Source organism: Callithrix jacchus, chromosome 20, assembly GCF_049354715.1.
Source record: "Callithrix jacchus isolate 240 chromosome 20, calJac240_pri, whole genome shotgun sequence".
Taxonomy (NCBI): Eukaryota; Metazoa; Chordata; class Mammalia; order Primates; family Cebidae; genus Callithrix; species Callithrix jacchus.
The window spans coordinates 14,531,385-14,543,951 of NC_133521.1; the positions used below are offsets into that span (position 1 = coordinate 14,531,385).

At 38.3% G+C, this 12,567-nt stretch overlaps 1 long non-coding RNA gene and 1 pseudogene across 1 annotated transcript; one reads left to right on the top strand and one right to left on the bottom strand.

The window, feature by feature from the left end:
* Positions 1-1,021: 1,021 nt before the first annotated feature.
* Positions 1,022-11,815, bottom strand: LOC144580588 (uncharacterized). Its single transcript, XR_013530501.1, has 5 exons — positions 11,681-11,815; positions 11,312-11,512; positions 6,010-6,128; positions 5,636-5,770; positions 1,022-4,196 (listed from the first exon to the last, which is right to left on the bottom strand). It is a non-coding gene; the product is annotated as an uncharacterized LOC144580588 (long non-coding RNA).
* Positions 6,640-7,484, top strand: LOC128930324 (transcription elongation factor SPT4-A-like; annotated as a pseudogene).
* Positions 11,816-12,567: the final 752 nt, after the last annotated feature.

Genomic DNA, 12,567 nt, shown 5'->3' on the forward strand with positions numbered 1-12,567 from the left:
AAGCTTAGTTTAACATCTGAAAATCAATTAATATTATACGTCATTAAGGGACCAATAGAGTACAAACAAAAACTATAATTTCAATAGATGCAGAAAAAAACATTTGATAAAATTTAACATTCTCTAGTGGTAAAAACACTCAGGAATGAGAGGAAACTTCTTCATCTTGATAAAGAGTATCTCAAAAAACCTACAAGTAAATCATGTTTAGCATTGAAGAATGAATTCTTTCTTTCTAAAAATCAGAAAATCTATAGATGCAGAAAGTAGATTAGTTAGCAGTAGATTTCTTAGGGCTATGGGGCATAGAAAGATAGAAAGGTGTCCTAAAGGGTACATTTTTATTTTTGAACTTATAACAAATGTTCTGAAATTGTGGCAATGGTTGTACCTATCTGTGAATATACTAAAAACTATTGAATTGTTTACTTAAAATGGTGAATTACACTGTATGAGAATTACAGCTTAACAAAATTGTTACCAAAAAAATGAGGAAAAACCAGACCTATCTTTTACAGCAATACATGTAAATAGAAACTCTCCATTAAAGAAAAAGAGCTCTCAAAGTTGCAAAGCAAAATCTTGCTCTGTATAGAGAAATGTTTTATATAATGAACCTATCTAAGCAAAGCTGAAAGTTAAGGGATAGTGAGGGTGTACCAGAAAATTGCAAACAAAAAGAAAATATGTCCACACTGTTGATATTAGAAAGTCTTAAATTTAGTGGAAAAGCAATAAATGAAACAATGAGAATCAGCATATGATAATAAAAGGTAAAATCCATGATAAAGATCCAGTAGCTATGAATATCCATGTAAAAATAGCAATATCAAAATTCATACATAAAAAATATTAGATATACATTAGAAGTAGGAGACTTTAATTTGTCACCCTCAGCCCAAAAGAAAGAAATATACATACAGATATAGAAGATCTGATTGAATTTTATACTTGGACACACAATATTGTTATCTTCAATGCCAATAGAATATCCACAAATAGACAACAAAGAAAACATTAATAATTTCCAAAAAAAATTAAAATTTATTTCTTTTTAATGCAAGATATGTCAATGCTAGATAATAATAGCAAAATAAGAAGCAAAAGAAAACAACATTATGCTACTTGGAAACTTGAAAAGAGACACATGAGGAATTATTGGGTCAAAGAGTAAATCAAAACTGAAGTGGAGAAGTAAATATGAATTAACAATAAAATACTACATATCAAAACTTATAGGATATAACTAAAGCTTTCCCCAGTAAATTTCACAACTTAAACATTCATATTACTAATCAAGAGAGTATAAAAACAAATGGCAAGGCAACCGAATCAAGAAATTAGCAAAATAAAGCTAAAATAATTAATAATTATAATGCAGAGTTACAGATTTAATAAGTTTAATGAGGAGGAATAAGCAGGTATATTCAAAAGAAATAAAATGGGACCAAGAGATTTAGAGAAAATAATTAGGAGATTATTTAATGTAACATTATTTAGATGAACCTGAAATTTCTATAAAGTAGGTAATTTTTGAAAACAAACATAAAAATTGACCCTGAAAAACTTACAAAATTAAGCAGACAAGTTAATGCAGAAAACTCAGAGCTGCAAAGGGATTCTTTTCTAGTATTCTATTAGATAATAAAATCAAACCAAAAAGGGACACGAAAAATACAAATTATGAATGAATTGTCATGTAAAAATACAAAAGGAATTCTTGGCAAATGGAATCCCACAGCACATTGAAAGCATGATATGCTGTGGCTCAGCAGGCCTCACAAAGAATTCAGGGATAGTTTACTTGTGGCAATATAGGAATATATTAAATTAATAGATTACGGAATAAAGGTAAAATAATTAGCTTTTAGGTATTTGTTTTAGTTTAGGCTGCCATAAAAATACTATAAACTGGGTGACTTTTAAGCAATAGAAATTGACTTTCTCACAGTTCTGGAGGCTAGAAGTCCAAGATCAAGATACTACCATGGTCAGTTTCTGGGATTTTATCCTGGCTTATAGATGGCTACCTTCTTACTGTGTCCTCACATGGGGAAAAGAAAGCAAGTGACTTCTCTGGTGTTTCTTTTTGTTAAGCCATAGTCCCATCATGAGGATCCCACCCTTATGTCCTCATTTAAACCTTAATACTACCCAAAGACCCCATGAATTTCCAAATACTAACACATTGCAGGTTAGTACTTCAACATATGAATTTTAGAGAGAAATAATTCAGTCTATAGCAATGTTCAAAATGTACTTCCTAAATTTAGCATATACTTTTTATTAAATAGGAATAGTTAAATATCTCCTTAAGACAATCAAATAAATTTATCTCAAAACAAAAGTCAGCATCACATTTAATGAGGAAACTAAAATAATTCCAATTGTAGGTAAGAATAGAAATAGAATTTTCAATATTACCACTATTCTTTTTTTAAACCAACTTAGAAGAAAGATAACTTACATACAAGAAAATGCTTATATTTGAAGTTCATGGTTTGATAAGGTTTGACAAATGTATATACCTGTGTAACCACAATGCCCCCAAAATTTTGATTACTTCAAAAAGTTTCTTTCTGCTTCTTTTTAGTTGGTCATACATTTTATTTAATTTTATAATTGCTCCCTATTATTTCACATAGTTTTGGAGATTTACCCTGGACAATTAGAAAATAAATAATAAGTATAAAATTTAGAAAGGAAGGGATAAAATAATTATTTATAGCTAAGATAATTGTAAATCCAGTAATCAACTGAAAACCAATGGAGAATGTTAAGATGGTTGGTAAAAATACAATATACCAAAGTCAGAAGTGACACAGGAATTTTCTTGGTCACTTTGTCAGCTGGGACCTCCAGCCAGTGATACACCCTTGCCACCCACCCCTTTGCTCACCCCCAGGCCTGCCACTGGAGGCACCCTACCTACTCAGTCCAGAGACAAATCTGGCTTGCATACCAGCTCCGCCCATAGCTGGGCCAGGTGCACCCCAGCCCACCTGTATTACAGCTTGTAAACACCTTCAGCGGTTCCCGAGTTCTTGCCCTGCATCCAAGAAAAATGAGGATATGCTGACAGCTGAAGGGTTAGGATGGGCGGAAAAGAATTTTATTGAGCAATAGAACAGCTCTCAGTGGGGAAGGGATGAGGAAGGGGCATGGGGATGGTGGTCTCCTAACCCCACATTAGGGTAGCTTTTTTCTTTTTCAGTGTTACTGGGTCTGGGGCTTTTTATGGACTCAGAATGGGGAGTGCTGACTGGTTTGTGAGTATGCAAAAAAAGCTTAAAGCAAAGACACCACTCAAGAGTGGGCATCACAGTGTAGGAAACCTATTAGGAAAGGTTAGGTATATGTAAAATAGGGGAAGGGTGGAGACCAATCAGAGGAAAGTACACCAAACAGGAAGACAGGTTCTCAATCTGATCCAAGGATTTACCTTGTAGCTTGGCTTTCACCCTTAAAACTGTCTTCAGCTTGGCGGTGGAGCTTCACCAGGGATCTGCCGGTTTCTGCCTAAGCATTTGACTGCCTTCTGTCACTGTCAGTAGCCTTCCTATATTCAAATAACAACTAACTGAGAAACCTTGCAACATACATTTCTTAACCTTTTAGAGGATCTATAAAATGAGTGATTTTAAGTTTCCCTAGTTCTACTTTAGATTTTAATTTTCTGTTCTGTACTATTTGCTTTTCAGCTTCCAAAATGTTGCATCTTGTCCATTCTTCCTATCCTTGTGGATTTATGCTCTTCTAAAATTGTTTACTCTAAGTTCATTCATGACATAGGATGAAATGTAACGTGTGTGTGTTCAATTTACCATCCTTACTTGGAAGTTTCCTAGGAGAGATTTCTAAGAGGATCTGACTCTACTTATTTATCAATTATCATTTGAACAAAATAAAGTACCCCCCTACGTTAGGGGCTAAAACAACAACCATTTATTTAGCTCATGAGTCTGTAAGTCAGCAGTTTAGGCTAGACTCAGGTGAGTGGTTTTCTGGTTTTGATTGTGCTCACTTACGTGTTTATTCTAGGATCACCTACATAGATCTGCTTCTGGGATTTGGTTGGCTGTGGCTGAGGCATGCTTATAAGTGTAGCAGTGGCAGAGTTCCAGAAGAGTTCATGGAACACACAGATCTTCCAAGGCTTAGATTGGCAATGGACACGTCACCACTTCCACTGCAGTCTGTTGGCCAAAGCAAGCCATAAGTCACATTAGATTCAAAAGGTGGGGAAATAGACTCCACCTCTAATAAGAGGATCTGCAACATTAAAATCCTATTATAAGAGGTGTGGATTCAGGGAAGGATAAGTAATTGGAAACAATTTTGCAATTAGTCTACCATAGCAGGCATGCAATATCAGCCACTTTCAATTTCCCTCCTCTGCCCAATTAGAATGAGGATGTGCCTGAAGATGTAGCAGTTATATTATGACTGTAAAGACAAAACCCGATGATAAAGAGGATAGAGGAATACTACGTTAGTCTGGAACTCTTTTCCTTTAGACTTTTTGTTGTATGAGATCAACAAATCCCCATTTAAGTCATTGTAGTAGATTTTACTGTTGTTTGCCATTAAACGAAAGTAGCAAATACTTCTTCAGTCCATGGGGCAAAATATATTTTCTTATTGTCCTCATGCTTCTCTGACCATTTCTTCCCTGACTTTAAGAGCTCTAATATGTCTACCTTTTAAATGTGTTTTTCACAGGGGTTTTGTCCTCGGACCACAGATAGTTATATATTCACAAGGATTTTGTCCTCAGCCCACAGGTGTGTGTGTGTGTGTGTATAATATATATATTTATATTCATATAAATATATATAATATATATAATCACCAGGATTACCTGGAATGATTGCAGTGCACAACCTGCATGGCCACATGTGGCAGCCATATTCCCTACATGCTTCCCTTTGTTATTTAATCTACTATGATGAGTTATTACCAAATAATTTACTATTCTTACATCAACAGGCAAGTCTAGTTATCTATCCTGCATTCAGATGCCTCTCTCAAGATGTAAATTTTGGACTTTTACACCTAGATGTACCATAAATATGCAGTCTCAATGATTTGAAAAGATCTCGTCTTTTCTTCTAAATGGAGCTCTCCTCTGTTTCCCTAGTGGGCTACTGGTACTAACAATATCAACTGAATTACAATACACCATTCTTCAATAGATGTCTCCAATAGCCTACTGAAGAAACTTAGAATTTCTCTGACTCTCTCACCTTCAAATACCTACCTTCAAATACCTCACCTTCAAATTACCTACTTGGTAATTGTACCACCAAAGGTCTCCTAAATTTGTCTCGTCAGTTCTGTCTAAATGAACAATACTCTGTTTAGACCCTTATCATTTCTCATGTGAACTACCAAAAGAACTTACTAATAGCACTTACTGCTTCCATTTATATCTCAGTCAAACCCATTCTCCACACATGTTCCAACCATATTTAATCATTAACCTCAAATCTCAATCCATTTTAAAGGCTCCACATCTTCCCTCAGAGTCCCCTTTTACTTTCAAGTTTCAGATTTCTTATCCCAGGATGCTGAAACAAAAAGAAATCCTGAGATAACATTTTCTAGACACTGAAAATGATGAAATAAAACTTACCTCGTCCTTCAATAATATTCCTAAGGATAAAAGTAGCTCCTAGTCCTTTTCCTGATCGCTGGATGCAAATCCCCAGAAACTGGCTGATTTTTCCATTGACATATGGGTCGGATGTAGTAACACGAAGAATACTTCCTACAAGTTCAAAAGAGAAGTAAACTTCTTTTCAGCACACCCAGCTGAGAAGTAAACTTTATATAAGATGCAGAAACAAACAAACAGCATTTCTAGATAGCTTCTTAACTGCCTAAATCTTTTAATGTAGGAATAAATACCTCATATGGCATAACCCAGGTATGCAAAAAACAATCTTCTTTATGAAAAGAAACTAACCATCCAATCATTAATAATAAAAGCATACAGCTCTTACTGACCAACACAGAACTCTGGAATGTGGAGTACTTTTCTCCTTTCTAACATATCTTTTCTTTCTATTTGAAATTTCAGAGGATGTGTTCTTCCCCTTCGAGGAATGAATTCAGGACTCAAGAACCTGTGAAAAATACAATAAATTAATTAATTAAAAGTAAACTTAAAAGGCTGCTAGAAGAAACATTGTTGCTTTTCAAAGAAATAAACAATATGATATTGACATGTTTTATTTTCACTGTCTAAATAACAGTCAATCTTATTTCTAAAATTCTTAAAGCTCATGAAAATAGCTAACAATTCCTGAGTACTGACCTGGTATTTTGTTAAAAGCTTTATGAAATGTCTATTGCATAAATTGATCCTTCTAGCAACCATGTGGGTTTGGTGTTATCTCCTTTTTACAGAGCAAGAAACTGAAGCTTAAAAAAGGTGACTAACTAACCCATTACCCTAATAGCTATAAATCTGTGAAGATTTAAATGTAGGCATGTCTATCAATCTCCAAAGCCTACAACCATAACTACAAGCCTCACACTGAGCTATACATGCTATAGCAAATTATGTCAGAAAATACATAAACATAAATCAATATTATAAATGGACTTTTAAAATGATCTTCTTGATCACAGAAGATGGCCCGGGAGACGGTGCTGAAGAACTTGCAGCATCTATGGGCTTGTCTGCTGTGTTTGCTGGTCAAGTCTATAGACCAGTTTGAATATGATGGTTGTGACAACTGTGATGCCTATGTACAGATGAAGAATAATAACCGAGAGATGGTATATGACCACACTAGCTCTTCCTTTGATGGAATCATTGCAATGATGAGTCCAGAGGACAGCTAGGTCTCCAAGTGGCAGCGAGTCAGTAACTTTAAGCCAAGTGTATATGCAGTGTCATTCACTGGTTGCCTGCCCCAAGGAATCGTGTGGAAGTGAAAAGTTGAGGAGTGATCTCCAAATCCAGAGACACAGCTTCAGCACATCATGTTCCTGAACCATTTTATCTTCTTTGGATGACAGGTGAGGGTGGGAGGGATTTGGCCTGGTGGATTAACAGATGGAATTGAGGAGAAAGTACAATGCTGATTTTCCCATCCATGGCCCAGGGCTGCGCCTTGCCCATGGCGAGGACTCTAGGTCAAATGCCAATAAATATGAACCTCTAGAAAGTTAAGGCCATGACACATCCTTGCCTCCCTCTCCCTTTCTCTTAGGCACGGTAAGAGCTTATTTATCCTGTAAGAATCTTCCCAGAGCAGCAGAGTCCCCTCTACTCCCTATTAACGGTCTCTGAACCTCCAGCATTGCAGCCTTTCTAGTTTACAAGAAACTAGAAAGTTTCCTTACTTTTTGCCTATTGTAAGGTGCCATCCAGAGGCTAGGTAACCCCATCAGCTCGGTAGTCCTGGTGTCTCATGGTTGTATCTTTCTGCCCTCTAGACCTGGCACAGCAGTATCCCTTGAAGAAATCCTGAGGCCTCATAGTGCTCTTTGCTCCTTGATCACGTTTAATAATTCTTGTTTTTCCTCCTGCTCCTCCTATACCTTAGGCTAGTCCCACATCCTTGCATTTCACATTCTCCTAACTGGAGACCCTTGGGCCTTAGGCAACTGCTGGGTCCTCGTCTTGTTTGTGCCTCTGTAGGAGATAAGCCCTTCCTTTTCTCCTCTGGCCTAGTAGGGAACCTTGGGTAATGTCCCATTTTTAACCAAGGTGAGGTATTTGTTTTAGAATAAAAAATTCACCATAAATTCTTATTTACTTAAATTTCTAGAAATTTAAGTAAATGAAATTTACTTAAGAAATGAAAGAAATCCCGTTAATGTCCCCATTTTGATTTCTCTGAGTTCCTGGTTCTCCCTCTGTAAAAAGAGAATGATTAGACCCTGCCTGTTTATCTCAGGATTGTTGTGATTGCCGAAATGAAGCTATATAAAAATTGTGTGAGTCTTATAAAGGTGAAATCCTTTTGCTCAAAAAAAATAATAATAATCTTCCTTTTTGCTTATATAACTAATTTTAAACTCATGAAATATTTAATCTACATAAAAAATATAAATGACAGTACAATGAATATTCATGTCTCTACCATCCACCTCAAGAAACAAATTATCAGTATTGTGGAAGCCCCTGTGTATTCCTTCCTACTCCCTATAATTACTATCCTAAATTTGGTGACTATCCCCATGAATTTTTCTTCAATTTTCTACTTTGAAAATTTTAAAACCTACAAAAATAGTAATACAATGAACACCTGTAGGTCCTTCATTTACTTTTACCAACTGCTCAAATTTTGCTGTATTTGCTTTATGTATACATATCTTTTTTTTTCTGAACCATTTGAAAATGTCAGCCAGGTGTGTTGTCTTACATCTGTTATCCCAACACTTGGGAGGCTGAGGAGGGTGGACCGTTTGAGCCCATGAGTTCCAGACCAGCCTGGGCAATATAGTGAGACCTCGTTCTAAAAAAAAAAGTTTTTTTTAATGCCAGGCATGGTGGTGGGTACTTGTAGTCCCAGCTGCTTGGGCTGCTGAGTAGGGAGGGGTCGGGTCCCGGAGTGGGAGGTTACAGAGCCAAGATCATGCCACTGCACTCCAGCCGGGGTGACAAAGCAAGGCTCTGTCTCAAAAAAATGGAAAAGCAAGGCATTTCATTCTTCAATAATTTAGAAGGCTTATTCTAAGAATAAGGACTGGCTCCTATATTATCATGATACCCTTATGACACCTATAAAAGTTAGCATTAATTTGAAAACATAATCCAATACAAAGGTTTCCAATCTTTTGGCTTCCCTGAGACATGCTGGAACAATTATCTTGAGCCACACATAAAATAAACTAAGAATCATTGGTGAGCCAAAAAAAAAAAGGCAAAAAAAAGTCTCATAGATGTTTTAAGAAAGCTGACAAATTTGTGTTGGGCCACATTTAAAGCTGTCCGAGGCTGCACGATGGGCTGCAGGTTAGACAAGCTTGATCTAACACAGAGTGCATACTCAAATACATGTCATTAACCTGGGAAGGTATTTTACATCTATTTGTTGCCCAATTCAAAATACAATCAAGCTTCACTGATCATATTTGGTTGTTAGTCTCTTAAACTAGGACTTTTCCCCATCTTTGTATTTTATAACATTAAATGTTTTGAACAGTCAAGGCCTACTACCTTATTCCTGGATTCTGGATTGTTTCCACATGCCTGGACTAAGGTTAAATAATTTTAGAATATTACAGAGATGATGATGTGAACAACTTATTCTGTCACATCAGGAGACACATAATATCAGCTGGTACCACTAGTGGTAAAGTTAGGTTTGACTGTTCCGAAAAGTTTCAGAATGTCCCCCTTACATTTCCTTTTACTTTACATATGCATGTATGTCTGGGCAACATAATATGTTGTTTAGTATAGGTTTTTTTTGGTTTTGTTTTTGTTTTTCAAAGAGAGAAAGAAAGAAAGAAAAAAAAAAAAGACTCCATTTCTGAGATGGAGTCTTGCTCTGTCGCCCAGGCTGGAGAGCAGTGGAGTGATCTCAGCTCACTGCAACCTCCACATCCTGGGTTCAAGCAATTCTCCTGCCTCAGCCTCTCGAGTAACTAGGATTACAGACACATGCCACCAACACTGGCTTTTTTTTTTTTTGTATTTTTAGTAGAGATGGGGGTTTCACCATGTTGGCCAAGCTGGTTTCAAACTCCTGACTTCATGATCTGCCTGCCCTCCTTGACCTTCCAAAGTGCTGAGAGCCAACGCACCCCGCCTATAGTTTTAAAATTCATAAAAATAAAATCCTACTACATTAATGATTCTAAAGGACTTTTTTACACACATATTTATAAAATCATTCATGTTTAAAAGTTAGCTCTAGTTCATTTTTCACTGCTGTACAATATTCTGTCATATGACTGTATCAGCCTATTCACCTACTGATGGATATCTAGGCTGCCTCTGAATTTTTGTTACAAAAAATACTGTTACATCCATTCTTGTACTTGTCTCCTTGTACATACATGTTAGAGTTTCTTTGGGCTGTGTGCCTTCTAAGAAGATATACACAACTTAAACTTCCTAAATTCTGTCAAATTGTTCTCCAGAGCATATAATTTACATTCCTATTTAAGTGAATTCTATGAAATATCACCCTTTAAGAGAGATATTCCACAGGTGGATCACCTGAGGGTCAGGAGTTTGAGACTAGCCTGGCCATGATGATGAAACCCCATCTCTACTAAAAATATAAAAATTAGCTGGGCATGGTGGTGCATGCCTGTAATCCCAGCTACTTGGGAGCCTGAGGCAGGAGAATGGCTTGAACCTGGAAGCGGCGGTTGCAATGAGCCAAGATCGTACCACTGCACTCCAGCCTTGGCAACAAGAGCAAAACTCTGTCTCAAAACAAAAAACAAAAAAAAGAGAGATAGAGAGATTCTAGCTTTACCTCCAAAAAAAAGTTTTTATTAGGAAATATTTTCTGAATTTCTAGGTTCTCTAACTCCAAGTTTACTTCTATTTAAATCCGTGGAATATTTTAAATGTTAAACAACAAAAGCCAGGTGTGGTGCCTGTAGTTCCAGCTATTCAGGAGGCTGAGACCGGAGGATCACTGGAGCCCATGAGTTTGAGGCTGCAGTGAGCTAAGATCACCATTGTAATCCATCCAACCTGGGTGACTGAGCAAGACTCTCAGAAATTAAAAAAGAAAGAAAAGAAAAAAATCCCAGAAGTAACCCAATCAACAACCTACAGCCCTTTCAAGAAACCTATTATCATATCAGGTTTTTCCTCTGAAATCTGGCTTTTTAAAAAGATTGTTCCGCAGCTGTCTTTTCAGGTCTTAAGTCCTTCAAATTTACATGTACCTTCAAGATTACCACCACTCATTTAAATTTTTAGTCACACTGTTTTGATAAGTAAGTTTCTGACACAATTCAGTGGCAATTTTTACTATGTCATGTCTGCCAAAACTTCCAACCTAAACCATAACAAATTTTTTTAAGTTGGTCAGTCGATTCCTATCCAGGATTAAGGGTATTTTGAAAGAAAAGAACGGCTCCTGAACGTAAACCAGTACAAATAGGATGTACCTCAGAGAAAAATTCTGGTATAGGACAAATACCACAGATGAAAGTGCTTAAAATACTGGGAATCCCTGCTTTAAGTTCTGACTCAATAAAACTGCAAAGAAGTTCAATGCCGGTTTGGGGAGACGCGAGGAAGACAGAAGAGAGAGGTGCGCTTTACAAACGCAAGCTCAAGAAGCCTACACACCCCACGTGCAAGGGGAGGTGCACTCCTCACCTTAGAGCCGGGACGTCCAACGTGAATGCGCTCTCGCGCGCATCGGCCCCAGTTGCCGGCCTGGCGCCAGGGCAGGGCCTCACCTGCGTTCCCGTTGCGCTAGGCGGTGCTTATCTTCAAAGACTGGTTTCGGCGGCGGCTGGAAGGCGCCGGGTTCGGAAGGCCCAGTGCTCTGCTGCCGGACGTACCCCGCGTCAAACCCTGGGAGAGAGGACGACGGAGGTCAGGGCTCTCGTGCCCTCCCTGAGATCCTGCAGACCCCCGCAATCTCCCCCAACACCGGGGTTGCCTCTGATCTCCAGGCTCGCCTCCCCCATCCTGACCCTGGGCCCCTAACGCCCCAGAGCTCGCAAGTCCCGCCCCACTTACTGCAGGCGATAGAGGTCTGCAAGGGGAACAGCGTCCTGGCGGCTTGGAAACTCCGGCTTAGGCCCATTGCAGCCCCTTGCCCCGCTGCAATGCAGGACGCCAGGTCAGCTAGCTCACGTCAAGACTACAACTCCCAGTAATCAGTGCGATGCGGTTGCAGCTACCTGCCACCGGATGGCGGCGGCTATGGGACACAGTGAGTAAGTCTCCCCAACTCCTTTCCTGATGTCATAGGAAAAGTGCAGATTTCTCTAGTTATCCATAATGCGCCAAGTTACCCCTCTCCCACAGGGCTGTTCTCCCAGCCTAGAAACCTTTTTCTCCCCACCTCTGAATCAACTATCTTCTCAGGCAAGCTTTCGCTATGCAAAAATCATTGTAGGCCCTCATTCCCACTAGGTGCCTTGATGGGCAGCTCTGATCTCATTTGCAATTCTTTCTTTCTTGTGTAATTATTAGATTAGTATTTAAATCTGCCATTATAGTGTAATGAGGCAATGGAAGGGACAGAGTCTTTTTGCTCACCGTTTTATCCCAGCACCTAGCACCTACCTGGGCCTTAACTAAATCTTTGTTTTTCTTTTGCTTTGCTTTTTTTTTTTTTTTTTTTTTTGAGACAAGGTCTTCCTCTGTTGCCCAGGCTGGAGTGCAGTGGCCTGATGATGGCTCCGCAGCCTCCAACTCCTGAGCTCAGGCAAAAATTAGCCAAAAAAAAAACTGCCTACGTGATGGCAGGTGCCTGTAATCCCAACTTCTTGGGAGGCTGAGGCAGGAGAATGGCTTGAACCTAGGAAGCAGAGGTGGCAGTGAGCCAAGATTGTGCCATTGTACTCTAGCCTGGGCAACAAGAGTGAAACTGTCTCAAAAAGAAAAAAAAGAAAGAAAAG